This window comes from Triticum dicoccoides, chromosome 2B, assembly GCF_002162155.2.
Source record: "Triticum dicoccoides isolate Atlit2015 ecotype Zavitan chromosome 2B, WEW_v2.0, whole genome shotgun sequence".
NCBI classification, from domain to species: Eukaryota; Viridiplantae; Streptophyta; class Magnoliopsida; order Poales; family Poaceae; genus Triticum; species Triticum dicoccoides.
In genome coordinates this window covers 610349633-610375277 of record NC_041383.1, presented here as the reverse complement: position 1 = coordinate 610375277, position 25645 = coordinate 610349633, and positions in this window count along the sequence as shown.

Genomic DNA, 25645 nt, shown 5'->3' with positions numbered 1-25645 from the left:
TGTCGCCCCCATGTTAACCTCCGCCCTCGAGACCAGTTCTAGAAAACTGTTGGTGGAGGCATGACGGGTAGGATCCCCGGACATAGTTCGGCGGATGTTCTTTCTGTCAAGACACAATGGATAGTGTCATACTTTAAGATGACAGCGACAGAGCATGTTTAAAACCATACCTCTTTGATGATGGCTTAGCCGCGTTTCTATTCGCCTTCCTTTTTGGAAGCCTACCTGGCTTAGGCACTCCTTGTTGGTGAGTTGCCTCGGGTTTGGCGTGGTGTGCCGACCGTCTTCCCTTTAAAAGCATGAGAATTTGCGGTGGGTAAGGTGGAAAGAGTAATCCTTTTTGGAAGATAAGTCTCCTATTTACTTACATATGATACAGGTTGGAGGACGAGATAGTTGGCGATGATGGCCACTTCGGTGCCATCACAGCTTGCCTGGTAAAACACCCCTTCGACAAACTCCACGAATATATCCGGATCCTCTTCAAATCCGGGGTCAAGGGCCCGGTTATGGTCCTTTGGCTGTGGAGCCGGGCTGTGGATCTCCCTGGTAAATTTCCGCCATTCCTGTTATAGATGGACGGAGTAAATATTTATGATAAAGGACTAGGAATGAATAGAGTGGAGTAAGGGATAGCAGCTCACCCAGCTGGGAGGGTTGTACATGGAAAATCCGTCCCGTGGCTTAATGCGGATGAACTCCTCTTCTTCTCCTTTGTATAACTCGGACAGTATTTTCAACAGAGCGGTGGTGGAGTCCGGACCTTTCCGGCCGCAGCGGGTGGTGTCGTCTTCTACGTTGAAGTGCCACATGGGATGCCCTCAATAATGGAGTGGTTGTACCCCCCGCATTATGCATATTGCCATAACCTCGATTATTTCCAATCCGGATTGAGCAAGCGTCTATATCTTGCTCATCAATTGAAGGACCTCTCTGCTATCTTCCTCCTTGGGGCTCCGGGGACGCCATTTTTGGCGCTTCTTCAATGGAGTGTTTGTGAACTCAGGAAGACCCATTCGAACTAGGTCAGGAAGGGAGACGTCCTCTATATAAAACCACTTGGAAGGCCACTCTTAGATACCTTCTTTGGTGTGCCGGATAGGTATATGGTCCCGGCGATGCGCCATATCTTGGCTCCGCCCACTTGGAATATTGATCCCTCTTGATTGCGAGGGATGAGGCAGAACAGCTTCTTCCATAGCTCAAAATGGGCTTCGTAGACCAGAAATAGCTCACAAAAAGCAATGTAACCTGTGATATGCAGGATGGAGGCTGGGCTAAAATTGTGCAATTGGAGGCCATAGTACTCCAGGAGCCCGCGAAGGAACGGATGGATTGGAAATCCGACACCCCTCAGCAAGTAAGGGACAAGGCACACTCGCTCCCCCTGGGATGGATTGGGAGCATTCTCCGCTTGGTCCCCGCCATCATAAGAAGCCAATCTGGCTTGGAGGGGACTAGGAATGCGGGAGGGAGAAACCCCTGGGTCTGCAACTTCACCAATTGACCATAGGATACGGTACACTTCTTCCAATTGCCTGGCTTGACGCTGTGAGGGCAGGAGGAGGAGCTGCAAGCGTTGACCATGATGGAATGGTTTTTTCGGGTGCGCTCTCATGATTCCTCGCTGAGGGAAGATGGTGTGGATTGGATCTGAAGATCCCCTTCTCTTTAAATAGACGATTTACTTACATGGTTAGGCTCGCAAGTGTAAAAATGCCCCGACTCCTCACATTCGCTCGACACGTAGAAGATAGAATTATTGTAATACAGAAGCCAATGAAGTGTACCATTAAGTGAGGAGCCGAACACTCCTCTTGACAAACAGGTTCTTTGAAGAATTCGGAGAAGGAAACCGCCTTACAATGCCGAAGACAATCTGCACGCCAGACTCATTGTCATTGAAGCCTGGTTCGGGGGCTACTGAGGGAGTCTTGGATTAGGGGGTCCTCGGACAGCCGGACTATATATGTTGGCTGGACTATTGGGCTATGAAGATACAAGATAGAAGACTTTGTCCCGTGTCCGGGTGGGACTCTCCTTTGCGTGGAAGGCAGGCTTGGCGATTCAGATACGTAAATTCCCTTCTCTGTATCTGACCTGATGTAACCCTAACCCCATCCGGTGTCTATATAAACCGAAGGGTGTAGTCCGTAGGACGAGAACAACAATCATAATCATAGGCTTGCTTCTAGGGTTAGCCTCTACGATCTCGTGGTAGATCAACTCTTGTAATACTCATATCATCAAGATCAATCAAGCAGGAAGAAGAGTATTACCTCCATAGAGAGGGCCCGAACCTGGGTAAACATCGTGTCCCCCGCCTCCTGTTACCATTAGCCTTAGACGCATAGTTCAGGACACCCTACCCGAGATCCGCCGGTTTTGACACCGACACCAACCAAGATCACGATTAACCCATAGGACAAAACGGATCTACTCAAACATCATAGGATAAACATAGATCATTGGGAAATAATATATGGAGTTGAGCACCATGTTTAAGTAGAGATTACAGCGGGGGAAGAGGTTTTACACCGCTGCATAGAGGGGGAGAAAGTTGGTGTTGACGGTGGGGGAGAAAGTTGGTGTTGACGGAAGCAAGGTTATTGATGTAGATCGTCGTCGCGATCCTAGCCCCGGCGGCGTTCCGGTGCCACCGGGAGAGAGGGGGAGAGAGCCCTCCTCCTTCTTCTTCTTCCTTGGCCTCCCCCCAAGATGGGAGGAGGGTTCCCCCTCTGGTCCATGGCCTCCATGGTGGCGGGGGGCAGGAGCCCCTCCGAGATTGGATCTCCCTCTCTGTTGTCTTCTGTTTCGCGTTCTCCAGATCTGGCTGAAAACCGTTTCTTATATTCCCAGAGATCCGCAACTCCGATTGCGCCGATCTTTTTACACGATTTTTTTCAGATATAAGCTTCCTTGCACCCGAAGTACAGCTCCAACCAACGTACGAGGTGGGCACAACCCACCACGCCACGCTTAGCTCCTCTGGCGCGCCCTGGTAGGTTGTGCCCACCACGGGCCTCTGTTTGCGGTGATTCCAACTCCCAAAAATAACAAATATTCCAAAATAATTCTCCGTGGAGTTGCATCACGTTTGGACTTTGTTTGATATGGATTTTCTGCGATACAAAAACATGCAACAAACAGGAAATGGCACTAGGCACTAGATAAGTAAGTTAGTCCAAATAAATCATATAAAAAGTTGCCAAAAGTATGTAAAACTTGTATAATATTGGCATGAAACAATCAAAATTATAGATACGCGGAGACGTATCAGCATCCCCAAGCTTAATTCCTGCTCGTCCTCGAGTAGGTAATGATAAAACAGATAATTTTTGATGTGGAATGCTACCTAACATAAACTTGATCATATGTCTAGTCATGGCATGAATATTAAGACATAAGTGATTCAAAGCAATAGTCTATAATTTGACATAAAGACATTAATACTCGGGCATCCCAACAAACAATTATGTCTTTCAGAATATCAACGCTAAATAAAGCTATCCCTACAAAATCATATAGTCTTGTCATGCTCTGTCTTCTTAACACAAAGTATAAATCATGTACAACCCCGATAACAAGCTGAGCAATTGGTTCATACTTTTTAACACGCTTCAGCTTTTTCAACCCTTACGCAATACATGAGCGCAAGCCATGGATATAGAACTATGGGTGGAATAGAGTATGATGATAGGGGTAAATATAATGAAGACAAAAAAGTAAGAAAGTCTCACATCAACGCGGATAACTAGCGGGCTATGGAGATGCCCATCAAGTGATATCAACATGAGGAGTAGGCATTGCCATGCAATGAATGCACTAAGAGATATAAGTGTATGAAAGCTCCATATGAAAACTAAGTGGGTGTGCATCTAATCCTGTAATGAAATATTCCCACTAGTATATGAAAGTGACAACATAGGAGACTCTCCATATGAAAAACATGGTGCTACTTTGAAGCACAAGTGTGGTAAAGGATACTAACAATGCCCCTTCTCTCTTCTATTATTTTTCTTTTTTCTTTCTTTTTTTTCTTTCTTTTTTTTCTTTTCCTTTTTTTCTTTCCCTTTTTTCTTTCCTTTTTTCTCTTTTTTTCTTTCAATGTCCGGAGTCTCATCCCGACTTGTGGGGGAATCATAGTCTCCATCAACCTTTCCTCACTGGGTGATTGCTCTAAAAATGATGACCATCACACTTCTGTTTACTTATGACTCAACAGAAATAAAAATTACAACTTGATACCTATAACAAAATATTACTCTATATGAATGCCTCTCACAGATGATCTAGCATAACATGTATAAAAAGGATGCACGGTGGCTGAGCCACAACTACTATGTCAGCTATATGATCATGCAAAGCAATATGAGAATGAATGCTCAAGTCGTCAAACGGAAGTGGTGGAAGTTGCATGGCAATATATCTTGGAATGGCCATGGAAAAGCCATAATAGGTAGGTATGGCGGTTGTTTTGAGGAAGATATAATAAGGATTATGTGTGATAGAGCGTATCATATCACAGGGTTTGGATGCACTGGCGAAGTTTGCACCGACTCTTGAGGTGAGAAAGGTCAATGCATGGTACCGTAGAGGCTAGCAAATTGCGAAAAGGTAAGAGTGCGTATAATCCATGGACTCACATTAGTCATAAGGAACCCACATCCTTACTGCAAAAGTTTATTAGCCCTTGAAGCAAAGTACTACTATGCATGCCCCTAGGGGGATAGATTGGTAGGAAAAGACCATTGCTCGTCCCCGACCGCCACTCATAAGGACGACAATCAAGGATAAATTGTGCTCCAACTTTCATAGCATAACGAGAGACTATACGTGCATGCTTCGGGAATCACAAACCTTAACACCAATATTCTTACTTAACAACAACCGTTTACTAGTACTTCCCACATATTTATCATCTCTATATTGCAAGGAATCAAACATATCATATTCAGTGATCCATAAGTTTTATGTAGGATTTTATGACTAACCATGCAATTGACCAATTCCTGTTGACTCTCTAAATAGATATAAGTGAAGCATGAGAGTTTAATTATTTCTACAAAAGAACATGCTCTAACAAATATAAGTGAAGCAAAAGAGCATTCTACGAACATCGGTTTTCTATGTGAAGAGAAGCAGACAATCCACACTTCAAATGATATAAGTGAAGCATGTGAAGCATTCTATAAAGCCATACTCAAAAGATATAAGTGAAGTGTAATGAGAATTCTATAAATCAACCATGGACTATCTCATACCAGCTTGGGGAATAAAATAAAAATGAAAAATAAATACAAAAGATGCTCCAAGATTTGCACATATCATACGAACGAAACGAATCTGAAAACATACCAATACTTGTTGAAGAAAGATGGGATGCCTTCCCGGGCATCCCCAAACTTAGACGCTTGAGTCTCCTTGAATATTTACTTGGGGTGCCTTGGGCATACCCAAGCTTGAGCTCTTGCCTCTCCTCCTTCTCCTGATATCGAGACCTCATCGATCTTCGAACACTTCATCTACACAAAACTTAAACGAACTTTTACTGGCGGGCTTAGTGAAAATGGCAATGAAATCCCATCATGTACTGCTGCAACATTATTGTACAATTATAAAAAAAACATTACCCATTGTATGCTATCACAATTCTATGGCCCCAAGCCAAGGAGGCTTCAACAAGAATTCAAACATACGCAAATAATGAAGCTATAATAGCAATCTGTGAAAACAGGACAGTCTGTAAAGATTTGAACATCCACCATACTTATGTAAATCTAAAAATTCTGATCAAATTAGAAAAAATAAAAAATTTGTATAGAAATACAGTGCAAAAAGTATCAGAACCGTTTGACGTTCCAGTAAAAAATGTAAAATCGCGCACTACAGCCAAAGATTCTGTTTTGCACTGCACAAACCAACAAGCAATTTAAACATCCTAAAGGCAAATCTTGGCACATTATTTTTATAATACAATGGAATTGTACAAGGGGATAATTATTTTTGTTGAAATTTTTTGTAATTAAGATTCACAAAGTTTCTGTGAGCATGAACAAAGTTCAAGGAGCTCCCCCAGTTCAACAATGCTTGTCTCTCTCACTTTCACTTTCCTTTTTGAAAAGTTTTGGGTTCCCCTCTATATTTTTTTTGTTTTTAAACTTTATAAAAGCACTAAACAGAAATAAATCACTCTCTAAAACTTCCGGGTTGTCTCCCTGGCAACGCTTTCTTTAAATCCATTAAGCTAGGCATAAAGTGCTCAATTAATGGATCCACTCAGATCCCAAGGTATATCAAAGCCAATTTGAATTAGCAATGATTTGGCATTTAGTAGTGTGGACAAAGCAACATATATCAAGCAATGACAATGTCTAACTCTCTTCCTATGCATCGGCATGTCATACAACAACAATTCATGCACATCAAGTAAAGGCCAATACATAGCATAAGTAGTTTCTTGCATTTTTTTCGTGTTGGAAACATAGAGAGGTGGAGATGTAGTTCCTCTCTCATAATAGCAAGTAGGATCAGCAATTACATGCATATTATATTCATCAAAATCATCATGTGTAAGGATAAAAGGCAACCCATCAATATAATCCTTAACAAGAGCAAACTTCTCCGATATAGTGTAGTTGGGAGAATTCAAAAAGATAATAGGACTATCATGTGTGGGTGCAATAGCAACAATTTCATGTTTAACATAAGGAACAATAGCAAGTTCATCTCCAATGGCATAATTCACATTGGCATCTTGGCCACAAGCATAACAAGCATCAATTTCATCAAAAAGGGATATTTCAAATGAATCAACGAGATCATAGAAATTATCATAGCATTCATCCTTCGGTAAGAACGAAAGGGCACTAAATAATGTATAAGTTGGAGGGTTACTCTCATTAGAAGGTAGGAACGGGTAGCTAATCTGTTCTTCCTCCACTTGTTCTTCGCTCTCCTCGTCATCTTTTTCATCCAATGAGCTCACAGTTTCATCAATCCCTTCTTCCATAGACTCCTGTAAAATATTAGTCTCTTCTTGGACAGCGGAGACTTTCTCCATAAATGCCTCAATATCGGAATTGAATTTATAATTATCATAGAAATATTTAAGGATGGCAAAATTTTCAAGCCTATAAACATCATCATCAAAAGCTTTAAACTTTTCAAACAAATATTCAATTTCATAAGCACCCTTAAAAGTAACAAATTCTTCTATTTGTTCCACATCATAATAATCATATATACCTCTAGCATAAGAAGCCAAGGTTTCATTATCATTAAATTCACATGAAAAGGGAAGGTGTGGAGCATTCATCCTAGAGCAACAAGTAAAAATAGATCTCACGCATAAATCTCGAGCATACCAATGCAACATATAAATTTGATCCCATAAAAGTTTCCTTTCTGTGTCAAGCGATAGTCCCTAAAGCATTCACGTTGATCCAACGTTACTCCCATTATACAGTTGAATGGGGTTTTCTCAGGATTATCAAAGTAGTGCATAATATCTTTTACATAACAAGCATCGAGGGTTTTAGGAGGTTCCCCATCTCCATGAGTAGCAAGTACAACTAATATTTTTGGTGTTTCGTGTTCCATATCCATAAGTAAAGATAGAGAACAACTTAGAACAGGAAATAAAAACTACTTAGTGCTAAAGCAAACAAGAACACACGAGAATATTCACCCCATGCTATTGCTCCCCGGCAATGGCACCAGAAAAAGGTCTTGATAACCCACAAGTATAGGGGATCAATTGTAGACTCTTTCGATAAGTAAGAGTGTCAAATCCAACAAGGAGCTAAAGGTAGAACAAATATTCCCTCAAGTTCTATCGACCACGGATACACCTCTATGCATGCTTGATGTTTGCTTTACCTAAAACAATTATGAAACTATTTTTCAATAATAAAACTATGAGTATTTTGCTAGAATAAAACTAAGAATAAATTCCAAGGTAATAAAAGTACATAGCTTTTGTCATCAAGAAAGTCATTTGTCCCTAGACAATCGATAACAAGTACCGGTAATCATTCTTGTAATTTTATATGAGGGAGAGGCAAGAGCTAACATACTTTATCTACTTGGATCATATGCACTTAATGATTGGAACTCTAGCAAGCATCCGCATCTACTAAAGATCATTAAGGTCGTGAAACCCAACCATTGCATTAAGTATCAAGTCCTCTTTACTCCCATACGTCATACCCCACCTACTCAGGTTTAAGTTTCTGTCACTCTCGACACCCACCGTAAGTGAACCATGAACATATTGCAACACCCTATAGCGGGGGCCCCTCACATTTGCGCGAGACAGAGGGCACTCTAGGACAGCACCATAAATAAAATATACAATCATACCAACCAAGATCATGATTAACACATACGACACAACAGATCTACTCAAACATCATAGGATAACCATAGATCATTGGGAAATAATATATGGAGTTGAGCACCATGTTTAAGTAGATATTACAGCGGGGGAAGAGGTTTACACCACTGCATAGAGGGCGAGAAAGTTGGTGTTGATGGTAGCAAGGTTGTTGATGTAGATCGCCATCACAATCCTGGCCCCGGCGGCGTTCCGGCGCCACCGGGAGAGAGGGGGAGAGAGCACCCCTCCTTCTTATTCCTTGGTCTCCCCCTAGATTGGAGGAGGGTTCCTCCTCTGGTCCATGCCCTCCATGTTGGCAGAGGGGCAGGAGCCCCTCCGAGATTGGATCTCCCTCTCTGTTCTCTTCTGTTTCGCGTTCTCCAGATCTGGCTGAAAATCGTTTCTTATATTCCCGGAGATCCGTAACTCTGATTGCGCTGATCTTTTTACATGATTTTTTTCCAGATATAAGCTTCCTTGCGCCTGAAGTACAGCTCCAACCGACGTAAGAGGTGGGCACAACCCACCACGCCACGCCTGGCTCCTCTAGCGCACCCTGGTGGGTTGTGCCCACCACGGGCCTCCATTTGCGATGATTCCAACTCCCAAAAATCACAAATATTCCAAAATAATTCTCAACGGAGCTGCACCACGTTTGGACTTCCTTTGATATGGATTTTCTATGATACAAAAATAGGCAACAAACAGGAACCGGCACTGGGCACTAGATAAGTAAGTTAGTCCAAATAAATCATATAAAAAGTTGCCAAAAGTATGTAAAACTTGTATAATATTGGCATGAAACAATCGAAAATTATAGATATGACGGAGACGTATCACAAATCTCTCGGTATCCCTCCTTGACTTGATCGTGGATGGAATTAAATGTCTCTTGATGTGTTTGGTTCTCTTGTGAAATCTAGATTCCTATGCCAAGGCAATTGCACCAGTATTGTCACAAAAGATTTTCATTGGACCTAATGCACTAGGTATTACACCTAGATCGGATATAAACTCCTTTATCCAGATTCCTTCATTTGCTGCTTCCGAAACAGCTATGTACTCTTCTTCACATGTAGATCCCGCCACGACGCTCTGCTTGGAACTACACCAACTTAAAGCTCCACCATTCAATATAAATATGTAGCCGGTTTGCGACTTAGAGTCATCCGGATTAGTGTCAAAGCTTGCATCGACATAACTATTTACGAAAAGCTCTTTGTCACCTCCATAAACAATAAACAAATCCTTAGTCCTTTTCAGGTATTTCAGGATGTTCTTGACCGCTGTCCAGCGAACCACTCTTGGATTAATTTGGTACCTCCCTGCTAAACTTATAGCAAGGCACACATCAAGTCTGGTACACAACATTGCATACATGATAGAACCTATGGTTGAAGCCTAGGGAATGACTTCCATTTTCTCTCTATCTTCTGCACTTGTCGGGCATTGAGTCTGACTCAACTTCACATCTTGTAACACAGGCAAGAACCCTTTCTTTGACTGATCCATTTTGAACTTCTTCAAAACTTTATCAGGGTATGTGCTTTGTGTAAGTCCAATTAAGCATCTTGATCTATGTCTATAGATCTTGATGCCCAATATATAAGCAGCTTCACCAAGGTCTTTCATTGAAAAATTCTTATTCAAGTATCATTTCATGCTATCCAGAAATTCTGTATTATTTCCAATCAACAATATGTCATCCACATATAATATTAAAAATGCTACAGAGCTCCCACTCACTTTCTTGTAAATACAGGCTTCTCCAAAAGTCTGTATAAAACCATGTGCTTTGATCACATTATCAAAGCGTATATTCCAACTCTGAGAGGCTTGCACCAGTCCATAAATGGATCGTTGGAGCTTGCACACTTTGTTAGCACCTTTTGGATCGACAAAACCTTCTAGTTGCATCACATACAACTCTTCTTTAAGATATCCATTAAGGAATGCAGTTTTGACATCCATTTGCCAAATTTCATAATCATAAAACGCGGCAATTGCTAACATGATTCAGACAGACTTAAGCATCGCTATGGTTGAGAAGGTCTCATCATAGTCAACTTCTTGAACTTGTCGAAAACCTTTCACAACAAGTTGAGCTTTGTAGACAGTAACATTACCATCAGCGTCAGTCTTCTTCTTGAAGATCCATTTATTTTCTATGGCTTGCCGATCATCGGGCAAGTCCACCAAATTCCACACTTTGTTCTCATACATGGATCCCATCTCAGATTTCATGGCCTCAAGCCATTTCACGGAATCTGGGCTCATCATCACTTCCTCATAGTTCGTAGGTTCATCATGGTCTAGTAACATGACTTACAGAATAGGGTTACCGTGCTACTATGGTGCGGATCGTACTCTGGTTGACCTACGAGGTTTGGTAGTAACTTGATCTGAAGTTTTATGATCATCATCATTAGCTTCCTCACTAATTGGTGTAGGAATCGCTAGAACTGATTTCTATGATAAACTACTTTCCAATTCAGGAGAAGGTACAATTACCTCATCAAGTTCTTCTTTCCTCCCACTCACTTCTTTCGAGAGAAACTCCTTCTCTAGAAAGGATCCATTCTTAGCAACGAATATCTTGCGTTCGGATCTGTGATAGAAGGTGTACCCAACAGTTTCCTTTGGGTATCCTATGAAGATGCATTTCTCTGATTTGGATTCGAGCTTATCAGGTTGAAGCTTTTTCACATAAGCATCGCAGCCCCAAACTTTAAGAAACGACAACTTGGGTTTCTTGCCAAACCACATTTCATATGGTGTCGTCTCAACGGACTTAGATGGTGCCCTAGTTAACGTGAATGCAACCGTCTCTAAAGCATAACCCCGAAACTATAGCGGTAAATCAGTAAGAGACATCATAGATCGCACCATATCCAATAAAGTATGGTTACGACGTTCGGACACACCATTACGCTGTGGTGTTCTAGGTGGCGTGAGTTGCGAAACTATTCCATATTGTTTCAAATGAAGACCAAACTCGTAGCTCAAATATTCGCCTCCATGATCAGATCGTACAAACTTTATTTTCTTGTTACGATGATTTTCCACTTCACTCTGAAATTCTTTGAACTTTTCAAATGTTTCATACTTATGTTTCATTAAGTAGATATACCCATATCTTCTCAAATCATCTGTGAAGGTCAAAAAATAACGATACCCACCACGAGCCTCAACACTCATTGGACCGCATACATCGGTATGTATTATTTCCAATAAGTCAGTAGCTCGTTCCATTGTTCCGGAGAATGGATTTTTAGTCATCTTGCCCATGAGGCATGGTTTGCAAGCACCAAGTGATTCATAATCAAGTGATTCCAAAAGCCCATCAGCATGGAGTTTCTTCATGCGCTTTACACCAATATGACCTAAACGGCAGTGCCATAAATAAGTTGCACTATCATTATTAACTTTGCATCTTTTGGCTTTAATATTATGAATATGTCTATCACCATGATCGAGATTCAACAAAAATAGACCACTTAACTAGGGTGCATGACCATAAAAGATATTACTCATATAAATAGAACAACTATTATTCTCCGATTTAAATGAATAACTATCTCGAATCAAACAAGATCCAGATATAATGTTCATGCTCAACGCTGGCACCAATTAACAATTATTCAGGTCTAAAACTAATCTCGAAGATAGATGTAGAGGTAGCGTCCGATGGCGATCACATCGACCTTGGAACCATTTTCGACGTGCATTGTCACCTCGTCCTTAGCCAATCTTCATTTAATCTGTAGCCCTTGTTTCGAGTTGCAAATATGAGCAACATAACCAGTATCGAATACCTAGGCGCTACTATGATCATTAGTAAGGTACACATCAATAACATGTATATCAAATATACCTTTCACTTTGCCATCCTTCTTATCCGCCAAATACTTGGGGTAGTTCCGCTTCTAGTGACTAGTCCCTTTGCAGTAGAAGCACTCAGTTTCAGGCTTAGGTCCAGACTTGGGCTTCTTCCCGGGAGTAGCAACTTGCTTCCTATTCTTCCTGAAGTTCCCCTTTTCCCTTTGCCCTTTTTCTTGAAACTAGTGCCCTTCCCGGCGGCCTAGGAGGGGCGTGCAAAGGGGGGAGTCCTACTTGGACTCCTAGTCCAAGTAGGATTCACCTACCTTACTTCCAATGGAGAGGGGAAAGGGGAAAGGGGGAAGAGGGAGAAGGAAAGGGGGGCGCCCCCACTGTCGGTGTCAAAACCGACGGATCTTGGGTAGGGGGTACCGAACTGTGCGTCTAAGGTTGATGGTAACAGGAGACGGAGGACACAATATTTACCCAGGTTTGGGCCCTCTCTATGGAGGTAATACCCTACTTCCTTCTCGATTGATCTTGATGAATATGAGTATTACAAGAGTTGATCTACCGCGAGATCATAATGGCTAAACCCTAGAAGTCTAGCCTATGGAGATTATGATTGTGTATATCTGCCTCTACGGACTAAGCCCTCCAGTTTATATAGACACCGGAGGAGACTAGGGTTGTACAAAGTTGGTTACATAGAAAGGAATCTTCACGTCCGATCCCCAACCTTGCCTTCCACACCAAGGAGAGTCCCATCCAGACATGAGAAAGAGTCTTCGGCCTTGTATCTTCATAGCCCATCAGTCCGGCCCAGATCAATAGTCCGGCTATTCGAGGACCCCTTAATCCAGGACTCCCTCAATAGACCCTGAACCAGGCTTCAATGATGAGGTGTCTGGCGTGCAGATTGTCTTCGGCATTGCAAGGCGGTTCCTCCTCCGAATACTCCAAATCTTCCTTCGAACACAGGAAACATGTCCAGCTCTGCAAAACAAATACCACACACAACCGTAGAGAGTATAATACTTCACAAGTCTAATCTGCTGACAACTTTTTGTGGCATGACATCACGTCGCCCCCGGTCATTATTTGAAACATTTTTTAGCCTACCGCTCCATATTCCGAGATGCGGTTTCATTGGCACGTCTTGTCAAAGCAGAGATCGTGTCCCCTTATTGCGGAATTCTCATCAATACGGGCATGGGTAATCCCACTGTACCATTTACACGGCCCTCGGGGATAAGTGAGTTTTTAGGGAAAGTGGGGACGCGCTTGATATTCACTACCTTAATAAAGAGATAAGGATCCACCTCTTTCACCCACGCCTTCTTTCTCTCTGCTTCCCCCATTCTTGAGCTCCAGCACGCAAGCTCTCATCTCTTCCACCCCCAAAAAGCACTCCAGCCACGTCCGAATCTGGAGCGCAGGGCAAGTGGATGATCTCCTCTGTCAAGGAGAAGGATATCAAAAAGCTCTGGGAGGTCGGGTATCTGGCCAAGGAAATCACCCACCAACTTCCGACCGAGGGACAGATCGTCCCCACTCTGGAGCCCCATGAGAGGGTTGTATTCCTCTCTCAATTTGTCCGCGGGCTGGAATTTCCTCTCCGCCCATTCGTCCGCGGACTCATGTACTATTACAGGTTAGATTTCCATGATATATCCCCAAATTCTTTTCTCCACATCTCGACATTCATCGTCGTATGTGAGGCCTTCCTCCGCATCCCACCACACTTCGGATTGTGGTTAAAGACCTTCAATGTGAAGCTGAAGGTGGTGGGCGGTCAACATGCAGAGTGCGGAGGCGCCATGGTGAGCAAGATGCCCAACGTCACATGGCCAACAGGTACTTTTAATGAGTCCGTCAAAGGGTGGCAAGAACAGTGGTTCTATGTCACTGAGCCGCGTGACACCACCTGGGTCGCGGCTCCCGAATTTTGATCTGGAGCCCCGATGCGGCTCACCTCTTGGCCCGAGAAGGGCCTGGACTGGTCTTCGTCAAATGAGTTGATAGCGCTCCAGGCGCGTATCAAGAACATGGTGGACAAGAACATCAAGCTTGTCAACGTGATCCAGGTGATGCTAGTCCGACGGATCCTTCCATGCCAAAGCCGGACTTGCCATCTATGGGAGTTCGATCCGGCCAAGCACCAGACCCTACTGGAGTTCTTCGGCACAACGCACGAAGACATTTGGAAGGTGATATTCAAGCCCAGCAAGTCGAGGCCAGACACAACCGAGGATCACAGGCACAAATTGGCCCGTCCCTCTAGTTCGGTAAGTCTTTACATGTTTTCAAGGTGTATCCTTTACTCGCATACTTGAGGAAAGTGCCTAAGCTTCCCTACTAATTCTCTCAGGGATGGACAAAGAAGGCGGAGAAGATTCACTGTCCGGATCCGCTGCCCGAGGACCCAGCAATTCCACTTCTGACGAACATGCTGGCTCCGGCGCCCTATAAAGCGTCGAAGAAGAAGGCCAAGAAGGAGGCCAAGGAGACCAGGGGCGGTCTTCGTCGCAAGGGCACTTCGGACGTGATGTCTGAAGACGCCGAGGTTCACTCCTCCGCCGCCGAGGACGATGAGGAAGAGGAGGAGGAAGAAGAAGAAGGCCATCCCCCCCTGCGAGGGGGAGAAGGAAAAGGACGGCCTCCACGCGTTTGGAGGCCGAAGCGTCTAAGAAGGGGAAAGCTTCCCTTCCGAACGATTCCACCATGGCTACCGACAGCAGCTCAGAGTGGACTCCCTGGGTCAAACCCCTAGCCAAATCGTGAGTACTAAAAAATCAAGACATGTTCATATATCCGGCCTCACTACTATATAGTATTGATGTGTTGAATCACGTATTTGCAGTCCGACTCGGTCCAACCTCGAGCGATCCTCATCGGAGGATTCACTGGACCCGGAGGCGATGGACAGCGGGACCCTTTCGGCGGCTTCCTCTCCCAAGGCCATGGATAACACTTAGGTGTCGTCGCAAAGGACCCCAGGCTGGGGAGAGACTCAGGAGGCCGTCAGGGTGGCGCCGGAGGGTAAAACCTCGGCAGCCGGACACACGGGGAGCAAAACCCCATGGATATTCATGATGGGGGCCATATCAAGTTCGCCCCTCAGCCGAATACAATTCCGGAGACCCATATGGCTCCGGAATCAGGCCAGCATCCTCCTTCAAGAGAAGGAGGTGCACCTATTCCACTGGTGACCTCTGTCCATCCAGAGGCACCAGATACTTTGCTGGAAGTGTTGCAAGGTCTTCCATCGTTGAAGAGCACCGCACCCTTATGGGCACGGTGATTGGGAAGATTCAGTCCGCGAAAAGCGGGCTGACCAAAGCCTGCACAAGCCTTCTAACAGGCTTTGAGGTAAGCAACGCAATATAGAAAGAATGTCACAGTATATACATTAGCCCCTATACACTGTCTGGTTTTTGAAAAGAAAAACTGGACAGCGAATCGAATAAGTTTCGCAGGAGACTAACTATGAAATGTCTATGTGAATAAGCAGGCGTTGTTACTGGCTGCAACCTCCCATGCTACCGAGGTCTCCAGACTGAAGCAGAGTCTAGAGTGGACCTAGGAAGAGCTCGGCCATGTGAAGAAACAGCTGGAGGATAACCAAGGTATTTAATAACCTTGTCTATATTTAGGAAGGATGAATAAATTGTTTTGACTAAAAAATGTCATGATATTTATTAGGAGCTGCGACCAAGGTCGAGGCTCTCAAGAAGGCGCTAGCCGAGGTCGAGGAGAAGGTGGCCAAGGAACAAGCCGCTCGTGAAAAGCACGAGGCCAGGGTCAGTGAGGTCTAGCAAGAGCTCCAGGAAGCCATGGAGAAATGTGAGTCCTTGGAGCACAATATTATGGATAAAGAGTCCGAACTCACCAAGGCCCGTCAAAACACACACGATGCCCGGGTTGAAGCTCAGGCTGCCTCCCTAGGAAATACAGGAGGCCAGAAAAATCGCGGAGGGCAAGGCCTTTATTATGTAGAGCAAATATGTGAAGGAAAGGTTCTTCTTACTGACCCGAATTTGGAGTTCTCCAGGGGCGTTTGCGGATCTGCCGCGTAGCATTTTAGATGTTGTGGAATTCTTTTGAGCTGAAGAGGCGGCTCCACGGATTAGCTATTTTGGTCGCAATATCTTGCGCCAGAACATCCGGTGCCCTTTAGCGATCAGCTAAAACAGCTGGTCGAACTGCATAGGGCGACCGAACTAGCCATGAAGGATTTTAATAATCCGGCTATGCCCTGTTGAAGCCATGCCCAGCAGCTACTTCGAGCTCGTGAAGCGGCTGGTTAATGCCTGCCCTCGGCTTGATGCTATCAAGCGGTCTGTCTACATCGAAGGCACGGGAATGGCGTTCGCCTGAGTCAAGATGCACTGGGCAAAGATGGATGCCGCAAAGCTTATGACCGAGGGCCCACTGGCGGGCAAGGACCACTGCATGCCCGAGTTGTACTATGACAATGTCTTGGAGGGATCCCGCATTGTGGCAGAGGAATGTGCCAAGGATATTATATTTCCATGAATACATTCACATTATCTTGTGCTGTAATATGAAACAAGATCGTTATGTAATATAATGCTTGTTATTTAAAATTTTACCTCCTGTGCAACCGTTTATATTAAATCTGAGAGTTGGCCAGTCGTCGGCTTCAGCCCCCACGTAGGAAGTATAGGGGTGTTCGGGGTAAATATAAACACTCTTTACTCTAGAGTTTGGTCCTTAAAGGAGGTGTTTAGCGCAACGAACTAGGCAATCGGACTATAAGGCTTTATCACCCTCACTTAGCCATAGGAGTTTGACAATAAAAATTTAGGCGTAGCCCCTAGTGTTCGTAAGTCCGAACTTGGGGTGCTGTAAACACCTAATCGGATAAGAACTGATTCATCGCACAATGCAGAAGAAATCTTTAAAGATTTGTAACCTCTCGAATAGCTAACCGTCTCTCACCGCATCATGACAGTCAGTTTTCGGCTTTCTCTACTGAGGTGCTCGTTTGGAAGAACCAGGACACAATCGCAGTAGTCCTCCCTTTACTACCCTAGCCGATATAGCAGAACATAAGGTAGCAAGCACAGGAGCCAGGCAACCCAACTATTGACCCAAGACATGATTCGGAGCCGATGCATATAATGCTATAAGTTTGGGGTGCCGAACAACTGCAAAAGTGTTCGGACTTTCTTGTTGTATTATGGGGTGCGATGAAGCCCCGGGCGAATTAAGGTGTACCAGAGTGTACGGGTGCAATTGATAAAAATATCAAGAAAAATGAAACAGCAAATTAATGCCATATAAATTGGGCCGCAAACTATTTTTATTAATAATACGTTGAAGCGCATGTGTACAAATAGTGCAACAAACAATGTGACTGTTTAACCTGCCAAGACCAGGGGAGCTGCGTGCGGGTCCGAAGACAGATAGAATGATCATCGAGAAGAATATCTAGAGATTCCTTCGCGCATTCGAGCTGCTTCCCGCCTTGGTATGTCCGTCCTTTGATAGGTCCGACAATCAGGTCGCCAGCAATGGCCTGAAAAAAGGTAACCTGGAAAGAAAGAGAAAATTAAAAATTATGTGTGTCTAGGAGCGGTTGAGCCGCATTGTGGAACACGATCTAGTTGTGCCTTCGTCTATGCCCATGGTATTTTGAGTGCATAGTTATGTACACGCGATACGAATGTCGCCATTTGGTCAAGGTTGGGACGGAGGCCGAAATGCTAGTCAAGCTCTTGACGAGGTGGACTGTCCTGCTGCAGGGTAGTTCAGACTCGTTTGACAGTCTCCGGAAGCTTGGCCACCGAATTAAGGTTCTTCCTGAAGAGGCTGCTCTGTGCTTCTGCTGCTAGGGCAGCGATGTGCTCCTTGGTACTGAGGGAGCATTTCGTGTTTCCATTGATTGTTATGATACTACGTGGTCCAGGCATCTTGAGCTTGAGATAAGTGTAGTGTGGCACCGCATTGAATCGAGCGAATGCGGTTCGTCCGAGTAGTGCATGATAGCCACTGTGGAAGGGGACGATATCGAAGATCAATTCTTCGCTTCGGAAATTGTCTGGGGATCCGAAGACCACCTCCAGTGTGATTGAGCCCGTACATCGGGCCTCTACACCTGGGATGACACCTTTAAAGGTGGTTTTTGTGGGCTTGATCCTTGAGGGGTCAATACCCATTTTGCGCACTGTATCTTGATAGAGCAGGTTCAGGCTGCTGCCACAGTCCATGAGGACTCATGTGAGATGGAATCCATCAATGATTGGATCAAGGACCAGTGCGGCTGAACCGCCATGATGGATACTAGTCGGATGGTCCCTGCGATCGAAAGTGATCGGGAAGGACGACCATGGGTTAAATTTTGGGGCGACTGGCTCCACCACGTAGACGTCCCTGAGTGCACGCTTTCGCTCCCTCTTGGGGATATGGGTAGCGTATATCATGATCACCGTTTTAACTTGGGGGAGGGGGAAAACTTCTTCTGTTCCCCTGTGTTCGGTGGCCGGGGCTCCTCGTCATCGTCCTTGCTTTGCGGCTCCTTCTCCTTGTGTTTGGCATTTAGCTTGCCATCCTGTTTAAACACCCAACACTCTTTGTTGGTATGATTGGCTGGTTTATGAGGAGCGTCGTCGATTTTGCATGGACGATCGAGTATGAGATCCAAGTTGGACGGGCCCGGATTGTTCCTTTTATGTGGCTTTTTCCGCTGACCGACCTTAGAGCCACTGAATCCGGCGTTGACTGCCGTGTCCTTGGTGTTGCCACCATTGTTTTGACGCTTGTGTCTGTTGCGTCGGGGCTTGCCGTTGCTATCTCTGGCTTCAGAAGTGCCAGGTTTACTTGAGTTGTTGTTGCTATGGGCTAGCCAGTTGTCTTCGCCCGCACAGAAGCGGGTCATAAGCATCGTAAGGGCTTCCATGGACTTCGGCTTTTCTTCGCCGAGGTGTCGGGCAAGCAATTCATCACGGATGTTATGTTTGAAGGCCGCTAGGGCTTCGGCATCCGGACAGTCGATGATCTGGTTCTTTTTAGTTAAGAACCTAGTCCAGAATTTCCTGGCTGACTCTCTAGGCTGTTGGATTATGTGACTTAAGTCATCGGCATCCGGAGGTCGGACGTAGGTGCCTTGGAAGTGTCAAGGAAAGCATCTTCCAAGTCTTCCCAACTTCCGATGGAGTTTTCGAGAAGACTGTTCAACCAGTGCCGAGCTGGTCCCTTGAGTTTTAGCGGGAGATATTTGATGGTGTGGAGATCATCACCGTGGGACATATGAATATGGAGAAGAAAATCCCCAATCCATACCGCGGGATCTGTTTTCCCATCATATGATTCAATGTTTACGGGTTTAAACCCTTCTAGGAATTCATGTCCCATTACTTCATCAGTGAAGCAGAGGGGGTGTGCGGCGCCTCTATGTCGTGCCACCTCGGGACGCAGCCCAGATGGAGCTGGTCTGCGGTATTCGGCCCGGACAGGTTTGTATTTGTCACGCTTGGTCGGATGGCTATAGTTGCGCGTCGGGGCACGCCCTCGTGATCCATAGATCGATCTGATCTGACCTGCTCTAGCTTCCAGGTCATGTCGTAGGTCATATGTGTATTCCCAAGCTGATGTGTCTTTGTTCTTATGGCGAGGTAGTGCGGGCTGGTGTTCGGCTTGAGTTGTCGCCTTCTCCTGGCCACGCGGTGGTCGGTCAGCCGCATTGTGCGCTGGTAGGACGGGTTCCAGCGCCTCGTCATCGAATTGGGGTAGCAATTTGCGCTTTGGGTAACTTTTGGTTGGGCGCTCGAGGTCGTATTCCTCGGCTGCCAGGACGTCAGTCCATCTACCGTTGAGCAGATCTTGATCAGCTTGAAGTTGTTGCTGCTTCTTTTTCAAGCTCCTTGCAGTGGCAATTAGCCGGCGCTTAAAGCGCTCCTGCTCGAAAGGTTCCTCAGGCACGATAAATTCTTCGTCGCTGAAGCTCGCTTCGTCCTTGGAGTGCGGCAGGTAATTACTGTCCTCCGAGTCTTCATTCATGGCATGTTAATTGGGGCTAACTCGCCCATCTTTCCATTCGTCTTGTTCGGAAGTTGGCTCAACGGGGTCTTCGTTGTCTTCTGCATAGTCCGGAGTATGATTCTCTCTTGTGTCGGTATCACTGTTTTTTCCATGGCGTGGTTTAGAGCAGCGCCGCTGATGTAGGCGCTTTGGCTGCTTCTCAGGAGGTTTATCCTCGACTGGATCCTTTTTGTTGTCGCCATTATTTTCCTTGGGTGTATCCACCATATATACGTCATACGAGGAGGTGGCCGTCTAGCGCCCTGTACACAGTGGCTCTTGCATCTACTCCTCTCCGGCATCGTCGTCCATATCGCCGATGTCTTTGGAGTCGAAGTCGAGCATGTCCGTTAAGTCTTCGACAGTGGCTATGAAGTGGGTGGTGGGTGGGAAACGGAATTCTCCGCCCTCAGCTTCCAATTCAAACCGGATATAGTTCGGCTGAGAGTTCCCTAACAAGGAGAGGGATCTTAATGAGTTTAGCACATCGCCTAAAGGTGAGTGCCGGAAGATGTCCGCGGAGCTGAACTCAACGATTGGCGCCCGATCGGGTTCGATGGGCGCGGACGCACGCGGTTCGGAACTTATGGCTAGAGACGAATCCGAGGTTCCAGTGACACAGGCCTCGTTCAAGGTCGGATCTGTGTTTGGCTCCAACATCGCTGAGTCTACGGCTTCCGTGGCGGGGTTGAGCTTCTCGTCCTCGGATGGCGCAATCTGCTCTGGATCTAGGGCCAGAGCAGTTACAGGCGCTTTCCCCTGAGCACAGTCCGATGACAGATTTAAGTCATGTTCACCGTGGCGGCAGGGTGCGGCTGTCATGGGCTCGAATCCATCGAAGATCAAGTCTCCATCAGCGATGTAATTCAAGCTTCCAAACCTAACCTGATGGCCAGGGGCGTAGCTGTCGATCTGCTCTAGATGGCCAAGCGCGTTGGCCCATAGTGCGAAGCTGTCGAATACGAAGATCTGTCCGGGGAGGAAAGCCTCACCCTGGACTGCATTGTTGTAAATGATTGATGGAGCCATCAAAACCTTCTAGTGACGATGCAGCAGAACTCTCAATGAAAGCACCAATGTCGGTGTCAAAACCGGCAGATCTCGTGTAGGGGGTACCAAACTGTGCGTCTAAGGTTGATGGTAATAGGAGACAGGAGACACGATGTTTACCCAGGTTCGGGCTCTCTCTATGGAGGTAATACCCTACTACCTGCTTGATTGATCTTGATGAATATGAGTATTACAAGAGTTGATCTACCATGAGATCGTAATGGCTAAACCCTAGAAGTCTAGCCTATGGAGATTATGATTGTGTATATCTACCTCTACGGACTAAGCCCTTCGGTTTATATAGACACCGCAGGAGACTAGGGTTGTACAAAGTCAGTTATAGAGAAAGGAATATTCACATCCGATCACCAAGCTTGCCTTCCACACCAAGGAGAGTCCCATCTGGACACGAGAAAGATTCTTCGGTCTTGTATCTTCACAACCCATCAGTCCGGCCCACATTAATAGTCCGGCTGTCCGAGGACCCCTGAATCCGGGACTCCCTCATCCACCCCTTGTCAAATTTGATTTGGTCAGGGGGAGGCGCGCGCCACCTCCTGTGGCAGCCTTCCCTCTCTCCACTATGGCCCATGAGGCCCATTAACTCTCCCGGGGGTTCCGGTAACCTCCCGGTACTCCGAAAAATCTCCGATCTTTTTCGGAACCATTCTGGTGTCCGAATAACATCTTCCAATATATAATTCTTCATGTCTCGACCATTTCGAGACTCATCGTCATGTCCGTGATCTCATTCGGCACTCCAGACAAACTTTGGTCATCAAAAACAGATAACTCATAATACAAATCGTCATCGAACGTTAAGCGTGCGGACCCTACGGGTTCGAGAACTATGTAAACATGATCGAGACACATCTCATATCAATAACCAATAGAGGAACCTGGATGCTCATAATGGCTCCTACATATTCTACGAAGATCTTTATCGGTAAAACCGCACAACAACATACGTTCTTCCCTTTGTCATCGGTATGTTACTTGAACGAGATTCGATCGTTGGTATCATCATACCTAGTTCAATCTCGTTACCAGCAAGTCTCTTTACTCGTTCCGTAATGCTTCATCCCGCAACCAACTCATTAGTCACATTACTTGGAAGGCTTATAGTGATGAGCATTACCAAGAGGGCCCAGAGATACCTCTCCGATACACGGAGTGACAAATCCTAATCTTGTTCTATGCCAACCCAACAAACACCTTCGGAGACACCTGTAGAGCATCTTTATAATCACCCAGTTACGTTGTGACGTTTGATAGCACACAAGGTGTTCCTCTGGTACTCGGGAGTTGCATAATCTCATAGTGAGAGGAACATGTATAAATCATGAAGAAACCAGTAGCAATAAAACTAAACGATCATTATGCTAAGCTAACGGATGGGTCTTGTCCATCACATCATTCTATAATGATGTGACCCCGTTCATCAAATGACAACACATGTATATGGTTAGGAAACATAACCATCTTTGATTAACGAGCTAGTCAAGTAGAGGCATACTAGGGACACTTTGTTTTGTCTATGTATTCACACATGTACTAAGTTTCCAGTTCATACAATTCTAGCACGAATAATAAACATTTATCATGATATAAGGAAATATAAATAACAACTTTATTATTGCCTCTAGGGCATATTTCCTTCAATCAGGCCTCGTGGCGGGTAGGCCTGTGGGGTCCTTCTAGGCCGAGCTCCCGAGGAACAGTGTTGATGACCAGCAAGAAGACGAGGAGCCTGCCTGGGTTCTCGAAGATCAACCAACTCCAAATCCAAATACGCTCGGGGTTACTTATGGTGTAGTACACCGGGGGTGGCTTCTCGGAGGGGAGCCCGACAACAGGATGCCATGGGGGCTAGGAGGCCCACCAGGGATCTAGCAATTAGAAGTAGCCTGGAGGATCAGATATGCATCAAAAGGCCATCTTGGTCCCAAGTCAATATGACGGCGGCCATATTGGATCTACCTCATTTAAAACCCTAGCCTCCATCACCTATATAAGTTGGGGGCTAAGGGGCTCTCATTGCCATCTACATTCGTAGAACCTTACTCTTGCTAGACTCATACTCCATCCCTAATTGTAACCCTCGCACGAGGTATCCCACCATGAGTACAAACACAAAGTAGGACGTGATACGTCTCCAACGTATCTATAATTTTTTATTGTTCCATGCTATTATATTACCTGTTTTGGATGTTTATGGGCTTTATTTTACACATTCATATCATTTTTGGGACTAACCTACTAACCGGAGGCCCAACCCGTATTGCTGTTTTTTTGCCTATTTTAGTATTTCGAAGAAAAGGAATATCAAACGGAGTCCAAACGGAATAAAACCTTCGGGAGCGTGATTATTGGAATGAACGTGATCCAGAGGACTTGGAGTGCAAGTCAAGAAGCAATCGAGGCGGCCAGGAGATAGGAGGGCGCGCCCACCCCTCCTGGGCGCGCCCTGTCTCCTGGGCCCCTCGAGCGGCCACCGACGCACTTCTTCCTCCTATATATACCTACGTACCCCGAAAACATCCAGGGAGCCAGCAAAGAAATATTTCCGCCACCGTAACCTTCTGTATCCGCGAGATCCCATCTTGGAGCCATCGCCGGCGTTCTGCCGGAGGGGGAATCCACCATAGAGGGCTTCTACATCAACACCATAGCCTCTCCGATGAGTTGTGAGTAGTTTACCACAGACCTTCGGGTCCATAGTTATTAGCTAGATGGCTTCTTCTCTCTTTCTGGATCTCAATACAATGTTCTCCCCCTCTCTTGTGGAGATCTATTCGATGTAAACTCTTTTTGCGGTGTGTTTGTCGAGATCCGATGAATTGTGGGTTTATGATCAAGTTTATCTATGAGAAATAATTGAATCTTCTCTGAATTCTTTTATGTATGATTGAGTTATCTTTTCAAGTCTCTTCGAATTATCAGTTTGGTTTGGCCTACTAGATTGATCTTTCTTCCATGGGAGAAGTGCTTAGCTTTGGGTTCAATCTTGCGGTGTCCTTACCCAGTGACAGAAAGGGTTGCAAGGCACGTATTGTATTGTTGCCATCGAGGATAAAAAGACGGGGTTTATATCATATTGCTTGAGTTTATCCCTCTACACCATGTCATCTTTCTTAATGCCTTACTCTGTTCTTATGAACTTAATACTCTATATGCATGCTGGATAGCGGTCGATGTGTGGAGTAATAGTAGTAGATGCAGGCAGGAGTCGGTCTACTTGTCACGAGCGTGATGCCTATATACATGATCATGCCTAGATAATCTCATAATTATTCGCTTTTCTATCAATTACTCGACAGTAATTTGTTCACCCACCGTAATACTTATGCTATCTTGAGAGAAGCCACTAGTGAAAACTATGGCCCCCGGGTCTATCTTTTATCATATAAGCTTTCAATCTACTATTATTTGCATCTTTACTTTTTACATATATCTTATAAAATATTAAAAATATATTTATCTTATCATACTATCTCTATCAGATCTCACTTTCGCAAGTGGCCGTGAAGGGATTGACAACCCCTTTATCGCGTTGGTTGCGAGTTCTTTGTTTGTTTGTGTAGGTTCGTGGGACTTGTGAGGAGCCTCCTACTCGATTGATACCTTGGTTCTCAAAAACCGAGGAAAATACTTACGCTACTGTGCTGCATCATCCTTTCCTCTTCAAGGAAAACCAACGCAAGCTCAAGACGTAGCAGGACGCAGGGTATTACTCCTTCCCGGGGGCCCGAACCTAGGTAAACTCTTCATGTGGCCTTCGATCTGGCACTTCTGGCCATGTTCGCTACCCTACTAAGGGTACCGACAGGTTTATGCACTATCAATGTATGACCGGCAGTCTCTCGACTTGTCCTCGTGGTTTGAGTCATTAATGTGTTTTAGGTGTTGCACTTTGTCTTTTGTTCAGATGTTGTCGTCAAGGGTCCCGTTGCGTTGTACACGTGTTGGTGATTGTGGTTGTTTTGTGTTGGTAGTGTTTGTTGGGCTGCATGTGCGGTTGTGGAGAATCATACTTTGTGAGCAGTTTGATCATTGTCTGATTATCGATTTTCGCTCGGTATTCCTTAAATTAACTGCATAATTCTCTTCTTCTTAATTAATCGACGAGGCAAATATTTTGCATTCATTTTGAAAAAAATCATGTGAACCAAACACTCATGTTCACAAAATTCTTACGTTTACGAGTTCTCTGTTTCATGCATACATTCCTATTTTGTTCTTGCACTTTTCTATTTCGGTGTTTTATGAACGCTGCATCAAAAAGAAGCAGTAAATCAGAGAGGTCCTAGAAAGTCAAATGCTCTGATAAACAAGTGCAGTCAACTTCTA